This window comes from Serinus canaria, chromosome 9, assembly GCF_022539315.1.
Source record: "Serinus canaria isolate serCan28SL12 chromosome 9, serCan2020, whole genome shotgun sequence".
Lineage (NCBI taxonomy): Eukaryota > Metazoa > Chordata > Aves > Passeriformes > Fringillidae > Serinus > Serinus canaria.
This window is the reverse complement of record NC_066323.1, coordinates 12,923,938-12,946,646: the sequence shown is the minus strand read 5'-3', so window position 1 is coordinate 12,946,646 and position 22,709 is coordinate 12,923,938.

Here is a 22,709-nt window from a genome sequence, read left to right as displayed (position 1 = left end):
ATTCTTTACCTCCAGGTATTTTGATTAGCTTTCCTTTCTCTTGCTTGCACAGGCTTAAATCCCTTTTGTTGGTGTGTTCATTTAAAGCATTTTTTTATTAAGTTTTTATCTCTCCCTTATCTGAGTTATCTTTCTCCTCCTCACTCATTATTTGTCTACTCAATAGGGCAGACCAAATAAATTAATAAAGCAAGTTCTTGTTTCCAAGAAACAACTTCAGTATCTACAAAAAGATGCAATTACAGTAGAGTAGCTCTTCACTTCCCATAAACATCACTAAAAATAATTTTTAAAAACTAAATAACAAAATGCTCTTTCAAGAAGTTCTCCAGCAAATTAAAAAGATTCTGTGTACCTAAAAATTCTAATCAAAGTAGCAATTGAAATTCCATTTCTTAAAACTCAATTAAAAATCCAGCTTTGTTCTGGAGAAAGTAGATATAAGTTTGCTTGACAAGAGGTTATGGATTGGGTTTTTTTTAATTTTAAATGCAAATCAGCATGAATGTTCTTTGTGATCTTATCATTGTTTTAACCTCAGTAAATTTTACACTGAAGTCAGATCTGATCCACAAAACTTTCTTTTTACTATTTTGACCTGGGAACAATTTTTCACAGTTCTATGTGAAATATAGTTTCTTTGAAATATTTATAGAAATAAAATGCCAGGGTTCAAGATATGTGTAACAGAAATATATGATAGCTCTACTTCATAGAGTAGCAAGTGGAAAAAATGTTAATTAAAGCTCCTAATTGGAAATAATTTAATAAAGAAATGTTCTTATAGTCCCCTTTTAACTGAGACCTAAGAGAAGACATTCAAGTGAACAATGAAGTCCTCACAGTTAAATCTGACAAAGCTTCTGCTTTAACAATTATGCCATTTGATTTAAGGCAGTTTATCAGGACAAGCTGCAAGTTGTAATTGAACTTGCCATTTCAATGCAAGAGTTTGCATCCTCTAGTTTATTTGCAACATGCTCTCAAGACTCATACAGAAAGGAGAGCTAAGCTTACTTTACCATTAATGAAAAAATGTTTCTAAATGCACATGACACCCTCCCTCACCTGATAACAAGCCACAAATTAAAGGCTTTGGTTTGTATGTTTCTACTCAGTGCTGATTGAATTATGTTTGAAATATATTTTTTAAATATATTTAGAAACATGGTATTTTTTCTGATCAAAGTAAGGTGTCTCTTCTCTATTCTTACTACTGCCAAGCATTTGATTTACACACAGTTTAATTATTCAGATGTTTATTATGTTCTACATAATGAAATTTGGACCCTCATATTTTCTTCCTACATGCTCAGTGCAGGCTGCAATTATAGCCACAGATATCTGTTTATTTGATGAATTTTGCTTCTTCTGCATAGTTTGATAAATATGGAAATAAGTCAAAACCTACTTTATATACAGTAATTAAAGTGAAAAATCTAGTCATGATGCAAATCCTTAATTGGACTCCAGGAGAGATATGCAGAATTTCTCTTTAATAATATGGGATGACTGGGGACAGAAAAACAAAGCACACTAAAATATGGTTTAGAAGCACAATTAATCACAAAATAGAAAACAACCAATTTAGCATAGCTCATTCAGTGACTCTCAAGGCTCAGGTAATGTTCTTTTAATCATCTGGCTCTAATATTAAGGTTGTGTCATGTGCAGCTGAAATAAAACACAATATATGTGCTGATCTTCAGTGTGAAACATGTCCTCTGGACTAATTTGTAAACACAGCCTTTTCACACTAAAATGCTTAGTCTACTTAATGACGTGTAAGTGAATGATCAAAGCAATGTAAAACGGTTTTTAACTATTATTGTTTAATGTATTAATTCATTAGCAGAAAGAAACCCTCTTGCAGTTGGTTGCAGGGAATATGTTTTTGTTGGCTATATATAATTCATTTTGTTTTTTCATTTTATTAAGACAAAGTCATTATTTTGCCTGATGATGTTCCAAAGAAGAATATACTTGTTAAGTGGTATTAAATTGACAAATTATATCACAGAGGCAAGTGGGGCTGAGATACAAGTCTCCAGGAAAAAGACGTCTGTACTAGCTAAAGAAATAAATGTTTTTGTTCCAAGCTCTGAACAGATATTGCTCTAATAAGCTAAAATTAACCATCACTGTCACTTAATTTGATTGTTAAAATATTATTCTCCATATAGCTTCCTGTAATATCCCATTAGGGGCATATGATCACGTTCTAATCAGAAGGTGTTGGATTTATTGTGCTAGTTTGTTTAAACTCCAAATATAATTAATCTCCTTTTGTACTTCTCCCAAATAAGTAACACCAGAATGACATTTTTGTCTCCAAATGGATTACAGACATTGAGCAGGAGCCAGAGGTCATCCCCCTGCACTGCCATAATTATTGAAGCAAATATCTGCCTCCAACCCCCGAGTGTTTGGTGGGAGCTGAGGCTGCCTGAGCCAGGGCGGCCGCCCCGGAGCTCTGTGCCTGCCACAGCCCAGGAGGACACTCTTCTGTTCCCCAGATGTGCCCATTGGGAGAGACCATGACTGCGAGCCTCCATGCTGAGAGCAGCTGAAATCAGAGAGGCTTGATGTCCAGTATTCAAAATCACTGTTAAAACTCTTTCCAAGTCAGGGTCCCAACTGTCTTTGACAGATAAAAGGGGTCCTATGCAATCTAGTTTCAATGTAGTCTTCCTTTGACCACCCTGAGATGACCTGGCACCTCTTCATGCACCTGCCGTAAAACTTAAAGGCTTCAGAAATTCTTTTCTTTGAAGTGTCCTAATAATAACAGTCTAACCTTTGATGTTTCTTCCTGTACCACATGCTTGAACTTCTTATAATCTAAAGTGTATAACCTTCAATTGCTACACACAAACGGGTTGCACATCTTGAGAACACAACACTATAAACCTAATGCAAGCTGTAGTAATGATGGGTTTATTTCATTTGTATTTAGCGCTTTGCTTATATAGCATCATAAACCTAAACACTTAGCACACCAATCAGGCATTAACCAGCCAGCCTGATTAGCATGGAGCAGAATTCACCCTCTGCAGCCTGGAGACAGAAGAAATAAACAAACTCATGTAAAATAAACTTTGTGTGCAAATATGATATTTTAGAAGATCCTTTTCACACTAAAAATCTGAGAGAAAGTCTGCTTCCGATGGCTCTCAGGGAAAACCAGAGAATGAGATCCCATTCAGAGAATATTTTTTCAGTACATAAAACTTAACAGACCCCGAAAAAGCTGGGGAAAGTTATTTTTAAAAAAACATTCCTAGCCTGATTGTTACCTCAGGTTTCTGTAAGTTTTTACAGAGCTCTCTGAGAATGTCTGTCCAGCTCTGTTTTATGTTACTTCACAGATTTTTAATATTCAATAGTCCTTATCCCTTGCAAATGTTTAGCTCTAAAAAGAATTGTTTCTAATCTCTATTTTTAACTTGTACATCGGGGATGAATTTCATCCAAGATGTATCATTTATATAGCTCTGGGGAGAGAGAAAACACATCCTCCATGTAGCCCCAGTCCTGCACGAGCTCACCAGCATGCTGAACTTCCCTTGCTTTAAGCCATTCTACTGAAAATCTTGAGCATCCGCAGGGTGCTCTTCCAGCATTGTTTAAATTTCTGCCTTTCCTGTTAATCACCCATTGGGTGACTATTTTCAGCTGATGGGTTTTCATCTTATGGTTTTCCAAAACTGCGGGACATTAGATCTAATCTTTCCCTTTGACTGGAATTATTTTTAAGAATTTTTTTACAAAAGTGAACCTTGTGGGGTTATTTAACTTAAAAATATTATTCACATTTTAGAGTAATGTCCTTTGTCCAGTTACTCAGAAGAACAGAAAGGGGATTTGTCCTCCTAACTAACATTTACAAAGGAATAACCACCACTGAAAAGCAAAGTCCTTTTGAACAAACCAGGGAAAACAGTTCAGCCACACTGCTCACATGCACCAGGAAAGAGAACATGTGGTTCTGTCCTCTCTGGAGTTCCAGTTTCCTCATCACATGTTTGTAGGGTATCCAAACTGAGCTCAGTTCAGCTGACCAAGATTCAACCCCTTTGACTCTCACTGCAAGATTAGAAGCCAAATTTGTAAATTATCAAGAGGAGAGCAGCTCCAGTTACTCCGATGTAGCTGCTCAAATAGCCACTATAGAATGGGAAAAGAGTTGGAGAGGGTGACAGGTATGAACAACACAGCTACAGCCTCCAGACAGGGGCAGGTTAAACACCCTAAGCCTCTTGGAACTGGAAAAAAATAGTGAAATGACTAACAGAGACATAGCAAAGCTCCATAATATCAGGAATTATGTGGACAGGATGTATGAGGAAGGAGCAATCACTCTCCAGGAGAGCTGAGTGGCCATCAGATGAAACTTGTAAATGTCAAGTTCAGAAGGAAAATGGGGCATTCTTGATATACAGTGCATAGTTAGGGTAAGGAAGTCTCTTCCCTGGAAGACACCTGGACTGCCAAAAAAAATCTATATGGATTTGAAAAACATCTGGAGATATTAACAGAAGAGGAACTCAACAAGTCTAGTAAACAGAAACATGGCATCTATACAGGAGAAAAGCCCTCAAGAGGCTTCAATGCAATTCTAAGTATCACTGCACAGTTGTTCTTGCATTCTTCCCTAGGCATCTGCTGATGGCAGTAGTAAAGTGCAGGATATTGGTCTAGATTGACCTTTAGCCTGGCACAGTGCAGACACTTCTGCAGTTTGAAGAAAACTGTAGAGATGTCTGATTCATTTCAATGTCTTCAACAACAAGGCAAGAGGTGCAGACCACTCTGAGAATGAGACAAATTCAAGAAAAAGCATACTGATGTACACAGAGATGTTTGGCCCTGGATTTCTCAAAGGCAATATTAATATATAGTGATGGAACCAGACATTCAACCTAAAGATCAAGTTCAAAGTCTTCTACCTGAAGGCAAAAAAAAGCTGGTAAATGCTGGTTATTCATATTGTTTTGTAACACGTCTGACTTTTAAGCCACTAAGGAGACTGCTAAATTAGCAATTCTAAAGCAGAGGGAAAGGCTCAGCATTTGGCTGTACAGTACTTACTTCTGCCCCAGCCTCCAAAGCACGTTTCAGGTTTGCTGAGTTTTGTTTTCTCAGGTGATGCTTTTCTACTGTCAGAGGCCCACAGATCTCAGTGTGGTGTTACAGGCACCATTTCACACAATAAGGCATTAGCACCTCCTTGGTTTCTAAAAAGATATCTCTCCAGCCTAAAATTACTTTTGCCACTGTATCACTTTACAGGCTCTTTTCTAATTTGCCACCCTCTATAATTCTAGGTATTTTTCAGTCTGACTGTTTTGTAAGTATCTCCTTCCATTATGTAAAGTGGTTTCTTTTCAGAGTCTAGATTGTAGAGCTACTCAAAATGAACAAAATTTTTTCACTCTCATTTTTCATTATCACGCTGCACTTAAACCATTTCTTATGGGAACTTAATAATGTTCTGTAGTTGATTAGACTTAAAAAGGTCTACATTCTTCTTTCAAATATGTACAAAGAGCTCCTATTGACTGACTTCAATTAACTGAATTTATTTCAATTCAACAGTCTAAATTAATTCTTCATCTAACTACTGAAGTCTAGTGAGCCAAATATTGTATGACAGCTGAATTTCACATCCAGACCCAAAGCAATATTTCAATGTTGTCTATTACATGGATGAACAAAAGAAGAATATTCAACACTGAAAACAGAGTGAAACACATACCATGACCTATATAGAAGTTTAGATTTGATTAGGCTGGTCCTGATATTGTAACTATAAAAATTCTACTCCTAGACCCAGAGATTATCACTGTGAATTCCTGAGTGGAGTCATACCAACAACAGGTAGGTCTCCCTTAGGCTTCAGCAGAGGTCAGGGTTTCCTTACACATCTGCAGAAAACAGCATTGTGTTTATTTAAAGGAACTCAAAAATCAAAATAGAGCAATTAGGAAGCTTTCATAGGACAAACAAGCAGAGCAGGAAAAGAAAAAAAATCAAAGAAAACAGGAAGAAAGGCAAAACTGTGAGCATTTACATCTTCTACATATGGAGTTTGGAAATCCAGGTGGTTTCTGTTTTGCTCCTATTTGCTTCAGATATTGAAATATCCAGATGTCAGTACAAAAATATACTTGAAAACTATAAGGTTTTAAAAGAAATTGAAAGTCATGGTCTGTCCATTCTACTCTTTAACCAACACTTTTTCTAAAGCATAATCAGCTAATACAGTAGTAGAAAAAATGTTCTGGTTTTGCACTTCTACTGTTACTATTTCCAGTTTTCAGACTAACTTATAATGGAAGTCAGCTTTTGGAGTCAATGACTTCAGAGGGGTTTGGGTTAGTTCCAAGTTAGGATGCCTTTTTTTTGATAAAACAGCAAGTATATCTACATAAACAAGTATGTAGTTTATCCCTTGGCTGATAGCCTGATTAACCAGCTCTGGGACAAGAATAGCTGTTGCAGATAAAACCAAGGTTTATCTGTTGGAGTATCCTGTTCCAACAGTGGCTGAATGTGGGTGCCTGTAGAGGGAGGCCAAACACTCAGGGAGACAAATGGCAATAGTCTCAATTCCAGCCATTTGTTGCACAGAGACTTCCTGAGCCATGTCCTGAATGCTGAAACCAGTGTTTCTAGCTCTCAGTAGCAGTTTCATCTATTAAGTTGTCCAATCAGCTCTTCAACTCTTATGACATCCTAGTATCCTCTGGCAAAACGTTAAGAACTTAATTACATACTGTGTAGAAGAGAATTTACTTTGGGTGCTTTTGTTAAGTGACATCACTTGAGCTCTTCCATTCTTGGATGTCATTATAAGACAGTGAATAAATGCTAAGGTATTTTGATATGTGATGCTTTGTGATTTGATATGCATTTGTCTTCTATAAAAGTGCCATTTAATGAAAATTAGTTTTTAAAAGAACCTTCCAGACATACAGATAATATACAGCTGATAGTGCTGAGCTGGTTAAATAAGCTGAATAAGACCAAGAACAAAGTATCAGCCAACCAAAAAGTTGAAAGGATCTGACAAATGTTTTAAAAAACTAGATTATAAAAAACTAGATTAAGCATTACTTTCAACAGAACAATGCAATATCATTTCCTGCACAGGTGCCTGATGAACACAGAGGCTCCTCATCTGCTTGTAGCAACCAATCTGGCTCAGAAAATGAATAACCTGCCTGAATAACCTGGAGCAACTTCAATGGCTTGAAGTTGCTCCACCATGCAAAATACTAAGTTCCACAATGGCAAAATACTACATGTATAAATGTAAGGCAAGGAGTTGCTATGGCTGTAAAAGCAAAAATAAATTGACATCTTTCCTCTGCCAAGAAGAAATGAAAAAACAGTCTCAGCTACTACAGCACTAATTTTTTTATAGGGGGAGGGGGGAAATTATTACCTAACAAGTGCCTCCTGCCAAGAAACAAAACCAGCAATGCTCATATTTGCAAAGGCTTTTTTCATTGTGAAGGTTTTTCTGCAATTCTGATGACTTCTATGCTTTTATATTTGTGTTATAGACTACTTCTGATTCAGAGGAGATGCAAGTTGAAGTCACTACAAGATTCAGTGGCAACTTCTGCTATCTCCAAGCACAATGTTTGGGGAACACAAGGGGAAAACCTGCATAACTGACAGATTTGCCTGAGATTTTCTCTCCCACATCATCTCGTTTTTCCTACCCTGGTCTCATCATTTCAATATCCTTCAGATATGTAAGTGCCAAGCCAAATGAGTTTAAAAAATCTTCTCATTATTATTAGAAATTAAGACATTGGAGAAGAACTTTAATGGATTGCTTTTGTAGTCCAGGGTTATCTAAAATACAGATTTCAGAAGGCAATGATTTTGATTAAAGGTTTGTTGAGTTGCTCAGCGAAGATGGGAAACTCAGACCATTAATGTCTCATTAAAACTCCAGACAAAACAGTTTGTGTCAAGTTCTCAGTGTCTTCAACTCAAAGAAAATGGAGTTGAAATAGAGAAACATTTCCAGTTCACAAAGACATTCTAGAGGAGCACATCTGGGTGCCCTGCATACCTGGAGTTCTTCAGAACTCCATTATCCAGAATTTATAGAAAAACAGGGGGTTTTTAGGAATAAAAATATTTTTTCTATTTATGAGGAAGACCACCAATACTTCTTTGAAGAAAAAGAAGTAATGTTATTTGGCAGAAACTGACTTTCCCGCAAGAGTAGTCTTGATTACTCTCCTGAATAACAACAACTCCCTTCTGAGACTTTGTTTTAGCACTCCCCTGTTCCTTTTGAATGCTTTTCCAGTTCTGTACCATGGAAGCCACCCACACAGTGACACCAAAACCATTTGCAAAAGAAAACAAAAGCCCCTGTTATGCATACAAGGAAGTCTTAAATGAAGACTTTTCTTGGTCTGCCTTCACATCCTTTAAAATGTGTTCTCCATCTCCTTGAAGAGAAAGGGATCCCATCCATGTCTGCCTAAAGAATGGGTACAGATCCATATTTATCCTGCTTCCCACACACAGAGCAGTGCTCATGCAGCACTTCATACCAGGAGGAGAAGCCAGTCATTGTCCAGCAGCTCATCATCCAAGGTGACTTCAAACATTATATTCTACCAGCTGAGTTGTGAAGGGGGTTGAAGGTCCTAATCAAGATGAGTGGCCTTCACCAGGCCATGACTAAAATTATTTAAATTTGAAGCTATGGCAAAATGGTCTTAGAATGAAGCAGAGCCAAAAGAACACTATGTGAAGTCACAGAAAGTGATAACACAGAGACTTTCTGTCATCAGCACTACTGAGCAGCAAGCAGAACAACATGAGGAGGGTGTTCTTCAAAACTCACATGGGTGGAGCAGAGGAACAGTGGTGCTCTTAGAGATTCCATTTACAACTGGTATTGTGTTGGGACTCCTGAGAGTATGCTTCCTTAGGCACAGAAATATACATTAAAGTGTCATTTGAAGCTACAGCTTTTATATTCTGATCAGTCTCACTTAATGGATCCTAAACTAGGGAATCAATTGATGCTATTTATTTTGCAGACTTCTTTCCCCATTCCCAAGCTGTCTCCTCTATACATTCCAACCCCAAACATGGGTTTAGCTGTAGTTGGGAAAGGAGGATTGTCTGGCTCACCTCTTGAGGTCTTCTCCAATCCTATAACCTTATGATCCAGTGTCTCAAGTGGAGAAAACACCTAGTTTTCTATAAAAGCTAATGTTCTTTAATGTAGAAACCTAAGTCCCCAGAGAGCTGGGGGTCACTGCAAAATTATAAGCTTTTTACTGATACCTTGGGCCCAGATCCAAACAGAACATAAATCACCTAAAATGAGTCTTAAACAAAATGTAAAAACCCACAACTCAAGAGTCTAAAAACTCTCTGCAGAGCTGCTATAAAATATTCCAGCTTGCATTTTTTTTCTCCCTTACCTTTAAAAAAAAAAGCAATAAATTACTTAGAAAAATTCTGTCTGAACATGTACACCGTGCTTTGTATTTTCTGACAAGCAGATTGGCACCACTCCCATTCTTCAGTCCAGTGGAGACACTGAAAGCAGTCATTCCTGTCCCTGTGAGGAGATTGGCCTTTGCATAGTACATACTTGAGCTCTCCTCAACATTCAGGGGCTGCAGCAGATTGATTTCAACACAAAGCTAAAGAAAGGATCAGTTTGGGATTCCTAGGAGGCAGCATCCTAGAAGACACTCAGACTGAAAGCCAAAAAGAGCAGGGTCAAATCTGACCCACCAAGGGATGTTGAGCTGGAAGCCTGGTGAGCAAAGCACACACAGCCAACCTCCCTGCAGACCCTTCAGAGCTGTGCTCTCCATCCTTTTTATAAAGATGTGCCCCAGTTAAAAAGCAACATGGACTGCTGGGAAGTAAAAAGGAGCCCCAAAGGGAGCCCAAGTCAGGCAGCAGCAGGTGAGTGGGGCAGAGAGGACACTTCCTTGGGAAGGGAGTGTTGAGAGCACTCTGATATTAAGAGCACCGACTGAAGAAAATGAAGGAACAAGCCTACATGCAAGAAAGACAAGGCAGAACTGAGCACCTGCAGCATGTGCCAAGGTGGCTTTGTTGACCCAAAAAGGACTATCCTGCACTGGATCCAACTGGATTTTTACCAGTGAAATACAAATGCTATTAAATTTATTACTGATGATAAGCTAATATTATTAAAGGCTGATTTTTCTCTCTTCATCATATTCTTCTTGCAGTGTAAGTGCCTATATCCCATTTAATGAAACAAAGGTAGGCTTCAAAAAAAAAAAAAATGCATTAGTAGGGCCTGAGGTTGGGTTTCTAATTGAAATTTAGACAATTCAGGAGAGGCTTGGGGCTAAAGGGCATTTTGTACATGAAAATATCTTCCTCCTTTGGCCAGCTAGTCAGAGGGGTGAGCTTGTCTGATGAAGTGGCAGTGAGTGCACTCTCCTCAGAACACAGCCTGGGGTTGAAGGGTCCCTGTCTGTCTGCCTTCCCCTGCCAAAGAGCAAGCAGATATCCAGAATCCACTGCTAAGACATGAGCTTTTCCTTTTAGAATAATTCAACAGGAATTAAGGGGGATCTTTAATCTTCACCAGCACAGAATTCATAATCAGTCCTTATCTTCCACAACGTTCTTTAAGTCACCAGCACACAACAGCAAAGTCATAATGTATTTCATAAGGAAATAACATTTCTGCAGTGGAAATTTCCTTTCTTTTATAACCTCTTCTTGAGCTTCCGTTCATATGTACACAAAAATGTTCTCTGTGAATCTGCAGGTATATCAGAACATGAATTTTAATAGCCACAGGAATGTTTCTATATTTTATGCCTTTTTTTTTATTCAAGTAACACGTATTTCAATGGAAATCAAAATAATGAGACTAAGATAAGGCAATGCCATATTCTCTAGAAATTTTATTTCCCTTTCACATTTTCTTTTCCATTTCTACTTTTGCCAGCATGGCCACTAGCAGAAGACAGAAGAGGGAATTTCTGGCTGCAGAGCTCTGAGAGATGCACTGATCATGCAAAGGCTGGTGATGTGAGACACTGACCTACAAGCACTCTGAGGCACCACAGTGGTATTTTAGATTAAAACACTTAGGATTGAGGAAGGTGGTGCCAAAGCCGTGATAGATTTTTGGTTTGTTTAAGAAAAGTAAGATAAACCTGGCAGTGTAAATTCATAATACAAAATTCTGTTAAAAGTGGCTTCAGCAGAAAATGGATTAGCTCTGTAGAGCAGGGCACAGACATCATTCTCCACCCATGTCTTAACTGCCAGCCAGAAATGTGTCTTGCATACTGAGGATCAGACACACTCCTGCTGTTTCACAGAAAGGTCTCTCTGCTGTGGGCAGTGTCTGCCTGACCTTGCCCTAGGACAGAGCCACATGAGCAGGGAGCTGAGCACCAGCCCAGCCCCAGAGCTGGAGCTGGATGGACCTGTCTCCAAACAGCAGAGGTCTGACTTGGATTTCCAAATACCCATCAAGGAGATTTCTACACATACCCAGACAATCTGTTCCATGTTTCACCAGCCCAGCAGCTAGAAATTCTGCCCTAATATCCAGCCTAATCTTACCTTCCTGTAAATATCAGCCAACTGTGAACAACAGCTACAGAGAATTAAACAATGGATGGCCTTTTCTTCGTTACTACCTCTTCATCCCAAAACAAAAATTAGGCCACTCATTTTCCTCCTTTTAATTCTAAAGAAAGCAAATTATTTCATCCTTTCATTGAAGGAGACATTTGCAAACTTCCTGCTTTTGCTTGCTGTTGCCCTCTGGCTTCCCAGCAGTTTGCTTCCCTCTCAGCATGGCCAGGAGGGCTGGATGTCACACAGCAGCACCTCCCCCTGCTCACAAACAGGTGCTTGCTCTGTCCACCATCACTGCACAGCTTTACCTTGTCACTGAGACACCCTGACATGTGCAGAGCCTTTTCTGCTATCCAGGCAATGAGACATTCCAACTGTGTCCATGCCTTGGCTTCTTCTGAAGGGCAGCACTATGTGCTTGCAGAGAAACACATGGAAACAAACACAAAAATGAATTGTGGATGGCTAGTTTTTCATTATATTTCTAGAATTTCTGCTTTCTTCCATGTCATGGCATGAATAAAAGGAGAAAGTCTAAAATTGCACATATTCAACAATGCTCAATAACAAGGCACTGAGTATTGTACAAATGAGCATATTTGATTTAATCAAAATAAGTGTTGTAGGAAAATCACGTAGGTTTAATTTTTGAAAAGCTATTAAGTTTCAAATTAAATGGAAGATTAAAATAAAAATGAGCTTTAGCTGTAAGTGGAGGCTAAATTTGGTCAATTTTTGTTGTTTATCTGTGCATAAAGTCCTTGCATTTACCATTTGACAAATCCTCTAATAAAATACTTGCTGCAATCAGGTGAAGTAGGTTATTAATGGTTCTAAAAAAGATATACAGGATTGCCTCATCCTGAGGCAATTAAGTCTGTGAAGTAAGTGTGTTTAATATCTCTGGGGGCCTGACTGAAATGAAACAGGTGATCTTTCTACAATTCCCATTGTTTCATTTAGAATGTCTTGAATTTTGTTTGTTTTTAGCTGAAGAATGACTCCCTGCATTATATCTCTTCTGTTAAGACTCTAGTTTGGGAACTTTCAAGGGCTGCACGTGCCACATCAGAAGCTGAGAGGAAAATTTCAAGCACCACTAAAAAGCAGCAGCAAAGATCCACGTGAAGCCCTCCCAGTCCACATTCACTCTGTCTCTTGGCTCAGCCTGGCAGTGCTGCTGTCACCTCCCACACCAGGTCACAGCAGCCCAGACCTCACCTTGGCCAGCTTCTCCCACACCCCCCAGCTGGGGGGTACCCTGGTCCCTCCTCTCTGGGCCCCCCAAGGGGCTCAGGGAAGGGCAAGGGGCTGAGGCACCACGGCCTCCCTGCTCAGCCCCAGCAGCTCAAGGGAAGAGCTCCAGATCCCCAGCTTCAGGCACCTCTGTGTGGGAAACAAGTGCTTTACCCCCTCTGTTTGCTGAGGGATGGATTGTGTATCCATCAGGGTGCTCTTTGGCCCTTTGCTATAAAATCTTGTCTTTTTCATTTCTCCTTTTTTCCTCTGCTGTGTTCTTTTTTTCCCCTGGATTTATTAGCAGGGATGGTTTGTGGAGGTATGGTTAATTACTAGAGCTTATGGCCTGCTGTGATTGAAAGCTGATCTCACCAGTTTGGGGTCTATGTTATATTTATTCTGTATGTAATTAAATCAGAATACCATAACTATGCATAATGTTGAAAAATGAGAAATTGTTTTTTTCAGGGGAAGCACATCTGAAAGGTATTTTCTTCCTGCAGTACTGAATTTCTACAAAACTCTGCACTTTGCACACACACACAAACAAGCAAACAGCCAAAAGGCTGTTGAGGTCTATGATCTAGATGAAAACAAACATTAGCTTTTCAGATCTGTGTGACCCACTAGAAATAAAGAAGGAATTCAAGCAAACCATGGTAAAGGCTATCCATACATCTTGGGGTGCTTGTGGCACCACAGACATACTAAAGGCTTGGAGAGAAGTGCCAGCACAGCAGGGTGAACACAAACAGCACATCCTGGAGCAGCAGCATCCAATTGAACACAGGAGACTTGGCTGAGGAGGCCCTCAAATAAAACAAGTTGTGGGAGGCCAGGCCACTGCTCTGACTACAGGGATCAAAACTTCTCCTGGCTTCCTTACTTAGGGAGGGGGCACCAAACCAGTCTGGGAGAGGAGATCAAACACTGTTTACACTGAGGTAAATCAAGCAGAACACTGCACAGCTCACTGAACCATGCCAGAATTAGGCCAGACATATCATATCTAGAGGCTCAATTTTTTTTTCTTTGCTACACATAAAACTGAAGTCTGCCAAGGTCCTTGCTGTTCACCAGTGTGACAATGGTCTGAAATTAGAGGCCCCTAGAATATCAGAAATCTTTGGTCTGGAAATTTATCTCCTTGCCTCTGTATATAGCTGATGTTCAGGAAAAAAGTTTGCCATCTGATGGGATGAATGATACAGCCAATAACACACAAAAAAACCTGTGCAAGCCAAAGCAAATATAACTAAATCAAACCCCCAGTCTTTCACCATAGCAAAGCAAGCCCATCTCAGGGCACACCAAGGAAGACAAGGATGACATTGTAACCAGGAAATTACTTTCAAGGTTTAAGAAAAGCAACAGTGGGGGAGGAAATTTTAAAATTTTTTTTTTTTGTAATTAAAAATGAATAAATAAAGCCTTTTCCTAGAGAACAAAGGTGTGTTCCCCTCTCCCTAAAAATGTTGAATTTAGGACAAGAATAAGTCAAGTAGAAATTCAATGAACAGCCAATGTGCAGGAAGTAAAGGAATTCCCAATGAAATCTTTTTGGCACCTTACTGTCTAGAAAAGACCTTTTGCTTTGTCACGGCCCCAGAAAGTAAAGAACAGTCCTGCCAGTCTGGGCTGTAGAGAACACCCCAAAACTGTCAATGCCCAGGTATTACATTAGTAACAAATTCACTTCTTTGAAATTCAGCCATTGTGCCCAGAGCCACAGCTGCTGGAGGAAAGCATTTCCAGGAAGCAATCAGCAAAGTCATGTTTCTACAGCACAGCTGCCATCTCCCTCCTCAGCCAAGAGCACTCCCATCTGCCTCAGGATGTGCTTCAGAAAGCCAAGGGAAGCAGGACAGGTGGGCTGTGCAGGTATCAGCAGAGCTGATGGCAGCAGCCACCCCCAGGTCCCGAGTGCAGCCAGATGTGGCACCACTGGCTGCTCCCAGCCACCTCAGCTTCACAGCACAGCAGCCAAGGCAGCTCAGAAAACCTCAGCACCCACACAAATGCACCTCACCCCAAGATTCTGCAGGAACTGTGGGATTTGCAAGGGTTGCTTTTGGTTACATATGAGGTGTTCATAGCCATGAGACAAAGATTATATACAAAAAAAAGTGCTTTGCTGAATTCCTACATCTCGTGACTCTTTCAAATTGGCTAAAAGTGGATGGTCCAGGATCTCTGCTGGGTTTTTTGGTTTTTTGGTGTTTTTTTTTTTAATTTCACCAGTGAACAGGTTCAGATAATCTCATTAAATAATTTATCATCAGTGGTAGCAAAGATGTTAAGAAATCCTACTCCCATCTACATGAAGTACCAGTCTCTACCACATTTTAATCTGCCTTTTTTTTCCGCAAGTGACAGCACATCAGTTTGTCCTCTTTATTGTCATACAAGGCTATTTATCCACCAAACCAAATTTAAAAAAATAAATAAAAGATCCCTCCACTGTGGGTATCTGTAGAGACAAAATCCCCATTGCAAGTCTGTTTCCTACACAAAGCTATGAGATTTCATAAGATCAACAGCAGAACAAGGTTTTGGTATATGAAAGTAAAAATGTCACTATCCATCACCCATAACAACAGTAATTTCATGAATTGTAAGGCTTATGTAAGAGCTATACAGACAGTTAATAGATTTCTGAAAAATTATAGTCAGAGGAAGTAAAAGAGTTTAGATAAAACCATAAATGTGCTGAAAGTCCCTCAACACCACCACTACCTTGCATGCAATAATTATGTTGCCATTTGTGCTCAGGGAGAACAAACAAGAAAAAGACACAGATCCCTGACTCCTCCAAAGAAAATGTTTGTTCAAGAAACACCAAGTAGAAAACACTTTCACAAATCTTATTGTGCCCAAGAGGAGCTGCAAGCAGCACAGCAGACATTTACACTTGCCAGAACTCCATTCTAAATGACCTATTCAATACAAACGACTGTCTGGCATTGTAATTGCTGCACTGCTCTTCTGCTTGTGTTTATTGTCCTGAAGCAGATGCATGGCCAACTTTGCAAAATTAAATTATCACATGTAAAGTTTGCTCTTCCTGTCATGTAGCTGGTGTCTTGGATACTTTGATGAAGCAATTGTGACTGAATTTTACTGCATTTTGTTTTTTAAAAAATGGTGTTTCTTTCCATCTTAAGGTAAACAATAGACCTCAAAGCCTAGGTATAATTAAATATGAAAAGGAACAGCATGCTGATGAGTCATGCATATGGTATTTATTTAATACAGCATTCTTCCCAATTTAGTTTTTGCTTCTGAATTAGAAATCTGTTAAAATAGATGGGGTTGTTCACACCAACACCAACAGTTTATTTCAGCTTCCCTCAAATAATGTGCTATTTTAGGTCTGGAAGTTATTTTTATATCAAATTCTCTGTGACTAAGGCTGCTACACTCAACTCTTTGCTATTTATTTTAAATGAAAAGTGAAAAGTTAATGCACAATTGTTCAACAAGCAGGAGGTGAAATGCTGTAGCACAGTCCCTTCCCACCAACCCATGAAATACATGAAGCTTTCTTCACATCCACTGTTTAAGCAGGACCCCCACAATGCCTTCACTTAGGAGTCTGCATAAGAACAAATGGCATAATATCTCAAACTTAAGAGACACAATATGTTTGCAAATTATTTCCATAAGTATGTTAGTAAATGAAAAAAGAAATTTTATATCAAAGCAGAGGAAAGAGTGGGAGATCTTCCCCAAACAGCTTGTCTCCCAGTAGAAAGTATGTTTTCAGGTTCATATAAGCTAAAAAAAAACATTTGAAACTCTAAAGCTGTGCCCGTTGCTACCAGGTGGATATATCTGGAATGTTATTGTTCATGGGAAACACTTGGATGACAACTAAATTCCAGGGAGGAGCACTATAAAATTGTGTTCTGTTTTCCATTAGAAATTGCTCCCTCCATATTTTTCACCACTCTTTGCACACTTCCTTCAATACATTGGGAACTCAGACTTCAGGATAACATATTTTTTCTTCAGCTCCCAGTTAAGAAAATGTTATTTGTTTGATTTCAGACACATACAGGTACAAAATCAGCCACATTTTCAGCATTTGGACACATGCTGAACCTTATTCCCCGTGATCTGGTAGGTATAAGAATTAGAGGCCTGGAAAATTCAAATTAAATACTTACATTGACATTCAAGGCTGTTAGCACTCATGATGATTTTAAAAGTCAGATCCTTGCTTCTTTTGGAAAAGTGGTGACCTGCACAGTGAAAGGTTTTCTTAGGAATGCCCCTGCAGCCTCAGTACCCAGTGCAAAACAGCCTCAGTGGTGCACACGTTAGTTGGGGACCTCACAAGTCCAGCTCCTAGATGGAGCTGCAGTACCCAGTCCTCCCACATTGTGAAGTTCACATTTTCACTTGGATTGCCCTTTGTCTCCTCATATGGTAATTACACAATGAATACCTAAAATACGACACCAATTCTACAAAATACCAATCTTTTACTACCAAAGCCTGCCTTAGTATCCTCAGAGCTTATCCCACTTGCTGGGAGCAACATCAGAGGATCTGTATGCAGTCTACAACTCTTCCCCTTTAGCATAGTGATACTATAAGATTGAGTTTATATTATTTTATTTTTTTCAGTACCACATCTGTCATTTTTCTTATTTAAAAGATGCCAGCTATAACTAGAGAGAGTGAAGAGAATTAGTTGTCTGCCTCACAGGCAGGATCATCACACTCATGTCATCCCTAGCAGAGCCTTGTCTGGCTTCTCCTTCATGGATGAATACCCCAAAAACTCCTTAGGTCAGTTCCAACACTCAGCTCTTCTTACAGAGAGACCTCAGTCCACCTCTACCTCAAACCCCTTTGGTACAATTTAAGCCCACTCTCTTCTGCTGCCTACTGTGGAGAGAGCAAGTGGTCAGTCCTTGCTCAGGCCTTTTCCTCACCAATAACTTTTTCTATACTCACTTCTTCTAAGCCTTGCCCTCTCTCCACTATTTTTTTTTCCCTCTGGCACATCTTCTCACAAATCATGCCTAGACCTACAATTTCTTAGTTTCCCTCTACGCACCAAACCCAGGTATTGATTACCTACCAGTAACCTACAAGGTCTCCTCCTTAGCAGGAGCATTCAAACAAAGAAAAAGAAGAAAAAGAAGAAAAAAAGAAAGAAAAAAAAAAAAAAAAAAAAAAGGCAGCACTGCTTTCTCATATATATAGCCATGGGCCAGATCTACAGGTGATATAAATTGATACAGCTGTACCTAGTTAAAGGGCTGTGCTAACTCAGAGTTGAGGTAGGGTAGTTTGTTCTGTTGGTGCTTTAGGAGAGAGAAAGACTAGATCTTCCTTTTTTATTTGTGGCTGTATGAGAAATTTAGAGTGTTGTGAGGGAGACATTAGGCACTGTTTTAGAGGTTTTTATGTTGCTGAGCTACAGGATCCCTCAGATGCACCCATGGGTGTGTAGAGGCAAATTTAATTTTTTCTTCCTGCTCTGAGTTTGTTAAAGTAAAACAGCAGCATGTTACATCCCTGTAGCAAGGAGCGGCTTTCCCACGGGGAGAATAACTTTTTACTGGAAGTCCGAGGTGGGGGGGCTGTCCCCGGTCGTCCACGGCCACCCAGTGCCCTGTGACGCCGAGGAGGCAGAGGGTCACTCCCAGGGGAGGAGTAATTGCAACCGGAGCTGCCCAGAGCGCTCCAAACGCCACATAAAGATACAAATCAAACTTTGTCTGACTGATGCTGCTCAGTCCCACAGAAAGGGGGTCCCTGACCGGGCCGGGGGGCATCGGTGGTGTGGCACTCCGAAGGACCGCGGTGGGCTCCGTCCGTCTTCCAAGAAGAGCGTGTCTCTCCTCGCTTACAAAATGTTGACATCAACTGGGTTGAAAAGTAGGTTAATTAGCAGTGTCTGACACAGCTCCCCAGCAGTGACTTACTTCAGGTGCCGCACGTTGCTGCTATTCTGCCGCAAAAAGCTTTGTTTGCACCTCGCTTTGTAGCCTCGAGTGTCTGAATATTGAGTAACTCTGGGTATTTGATTTCTTTGAAATGCACTCGCACTATGCCAATAAACTCTGTCCTTTAATCGAGTTTTTTTTTTTTTTTTTACAGTAATGAAAATATTTACAGCATTCTGCGACTATATATGTGCCTCTTGGCAATGAAGTCATTTTTCCTTTATCATGGGAGCTCACCGATGTCCCCGAGTTGAGGGGATGAGGTGGCAGGGAGGGACTGGATGGGGTCAGCAAACTCCCGCGCGGGACTGACCCCGGCCAGGGCTGTTTCGGGGTTTTGATTTTGGGGTTTTTTTATAAGCAAGACTGAAATATTTACACTCCTGAGAAGATCTTGGTGAGCTCGGCCGAGCCCAAACCCCTGCTCTGGCCATGGGAAGCCAGAAATCCTTTCCACCTTCGAGGATGTCAGAGAAACTGCTCTGGACCGGAGCTGTCCCCGGCCTCCCAGCCCGGATCCACAGGAGGGTGCTGCGCTGGCGGGGCCCGATTCATGTCGCGACAGAGATAATGTCGGGGTGGCGGTGACAGGCAGCGCGCAAGGCCGGCCCCGGGCGAGCAGCGCGGCGGGGAGAGCTGAGCCTGACCCAGCCCGGGGATGCGCTCAGCTTTCCAAAGGCCTCTGGGACATTTATCTTCTCTTTTCCTTTTTTCCCTTAAATTAACTGAATGAGAACGCGCGACGGAAAGCACGCGGGGTTAATCGTGGGGTTGAACACGGGAAAAATACAGACTAAATTGCTGCTGCTCAGACAAAGCTGAGCGCAGCTACTGTGCACTGAAGAGTGCTACACAGCAAGTTTCTCCCTGCTGCGGTGATTTCCCTGAAAGCCGGCTGAGAAGGGCCCCCCGCTCCTTGGGACCCCCAGCAGCAGAGACACCCCGGCCGTGCCTCCCGCCGGTCTGTTAACCTGCCGGTGGGTCCCCTAAAGGGCTCCGGCAGTTCGCTGGTTTGTTCGCCCCTGGTTGTGCCACTGTGCAGGGCACAGCTCCTCGAGGAGGAGGGGGAAATCTCTCGGCCAGATCCCCTGTGCCAGATGGGATTGCTGTTTCAGGGTGAGCAAGTGGCCAGAGATGGCGGAAGGGCGCGCAGAAGGACAACCTTTGAAACTGCGCGGGAGGGAGAGGAAGAGGGGTCGGGACACGGGCTCCACTCGTGGCTCCAGGGAGCCGGGGGTGGTGAGTGCCCATTTTAGCAAAGAGAGCCGCAGCCCGTTCAGAGACCTCCGCCTCCTCCTCCTCGGGTGTTGCCATGTGCTGCAAGAACCAGGAGCAGGCTCGGCTGTACCTGCCCTCTCTGCCTAGCGTGAGGCACCGCTCGGGCGCGGAGAGAAGAGCTGATCAGCTGCTCCCTTCCGAAACCCTGGGCCCCGCTTTGGTGCGGTTTTCTCTTTCCCGTGTTCCCTGTAAAGCCAAGCAAAATCAAACCCAGTTGTCTTGATCTGATCCAAAAGATGTACCAGACCAAGTCCGTTCTTAGCAGAAATGTCCTTGTTTCAATTTCCGCTGAAGTCTATTGCTTTTTCTTCTCAGGCAGGCAGCCGTGCAGCCACTGTTTTAATGTGCGGGGGGAACTGTAAGGTCACCGGGGTTTTCGAGTTTTCCTGTGCTCTAGGAAACTTTTTAATTTTTATTTGCAGGGGAATGAACGAGAGAGGTATCCATTCAATCCCTGTCCACTTGTAATTTAGACCCTGCCTATAGACTTTACCTAGCTGTGATGGGGCGGGGTTACGGGAAAGAGCCTCTTAAAAAAAAAAAAAAAAAATCCACACCCTCCTTCATATGGCGGCTTTGGGAGGGCTGGGGTCCTCTCTGCTGCAAATAGAGTCTAGTCCGTGCTATTTATACTGTGCTCTCCAAAGCTTGCAGGCTTCACGGATGAGAAGCGAAGTTTGGTTCAGAACGTGTTCTGATGTACAGACAAACTTCTGGAAAGTATCTGATCATTGTGCCCGAGTGCGCTGACCCGCCTCCCATCGATGGGAATAAAGTGAAACATTCGACCTAAAGAAAGCCGCAGAACTTAATTATTTCGATGCTTTAATGGTTATAGAATCTGCAAAACACTAGTATTTATTTAGACCCTGGCATGTGGTTTCACTGAAGTTCATGCTGTTGTGCGCATTGCCCACCCCAGAGCTGCGGCTACCGCAGGCGGGCTGGGGGAGCGGGGAAGGAGCCCCGGCCCGGGCTGGGCACGGGTGGGAGCGGAGCCCGCTGGGCTCAGGTGGGAGATGGGCACGGGTGGGAGCGGAGCCCGCTGGGCTCGGGTGGGAGCTGCGCACCCGCCCAGAGCCGCCCGACGCCGCGGCCGCCCAGAGCCCGCGGAGCAGCGCGCCCCCGGCTCGCCCCCGGGCCCCCGCCCGTCCCGTCCCGTCCCGTCCCGTCCCGTCCCGTCCCGTCCCGCAGCCGACGGGCGGTGGGTCCGGGCCCCGCGTGTCCCTTCAAAGGGCTTTTAGCGTGGAACACACGCCAGCGGGGCTGTTTGTCCGCGCTTCCGAAATCACGCAGCGGTGTGAGTCGAGACGGCTTTTTCCGATTGTGAAATGTTTAAGACAAAGAGTCTCCTTAAATCATGAGACTGACAGGCTTGAAAGAGAAAACTGATAATGTTAATAAGTGGAGTTTGCTGGGAAGATGACATTTAGAAAAGGGTGAGTTGCCTCAAATTGAATTTTCGCTGGTGAAACAAGGCGATTCTAAAAGGCCACAGATGAGATTATTTTTATTAAACATTTGCACTATTTTTGAAGCTAAACCATAATTCATCTGCACTAAAATTTAACGACTTCGATTCATCAAAAAAGTTTACTCTTGGATTCTGCTTCAAAGACAGAACAACAACCCAAATGACAGGCTATAATGATTTTGCCTCTCTGATTTGCAGTGAACTGGTGTGTTCTTGTGCCCAGACCGAAGATTCATATTCAAATCCCAAAGTCATAAAATTTGGACTTTCGCATTTGTCTTTTTCAAACCAAAACTTGACTGAACCAGAGTCCAGGATCAAAAGCACAAAAGAACTATCACTTTCTCAGGGGACTGCAAAAGACACTCTCCGCAGATACTCTGGATGTTTTGAGGACAATTTGGGAAACATTGGGCAACACGTGTCGTCCCTGAGAACCAAGTTGCACTGCTTCTCCTGAGGTTTCCCTGTCAGCTCTGGTTTAACAAAAATTGTCTCCGAGAAAGTTTCTCGGGAGAGGCGAGCAAGGCTCCATGTTGGACATGGAGGAAGAGCAGAGTCAGGGAGGTGTGTGTGTTCTTGAGACTTTGTTGCTGATCCCTGATTAGCATCGTTTCCCCCCTAAAATCCGGATCCTTTTTAACTTTTTTCCCCCTTCCGGTGACATTAAATCTAGAAAGACAAATGTAGAACTAAAGATGAGTACAAGGTGGTGATGCGGAAGCTTTAGCTAAGTGAAACATCATTTTGTAAAAGTGCTTCCTTTCCTCGGGAAGCAGTGGTAGAAGAAAGTGATGTGCTCATGTGCTCTCACACGACAATATCTGATCACCCAAGGGAGAAAATCGCCTGGATGAGAGCCCCGGGACACAGCCCGGCTCCCACGGCTGGGACAGCTCAGCCCTGGCACCTCAGCTGCCCTGCCAGGAGAAGTGTGCTCTGTTACTGAGCGGGGTGTCCCCAGCACCACCCCGACGCGTTCACCTCAGTCCCTGCATGAGCTGGGCTCGGCAGAAAACGACCTGGCCTGTGTTTGTTCTCCAGACTTGGAATAAAGAGACATGCTCCTTGTTTCTTGATCTTTTCATTTCCTTTCTCTGGCCCGGGTGGAATCCCCT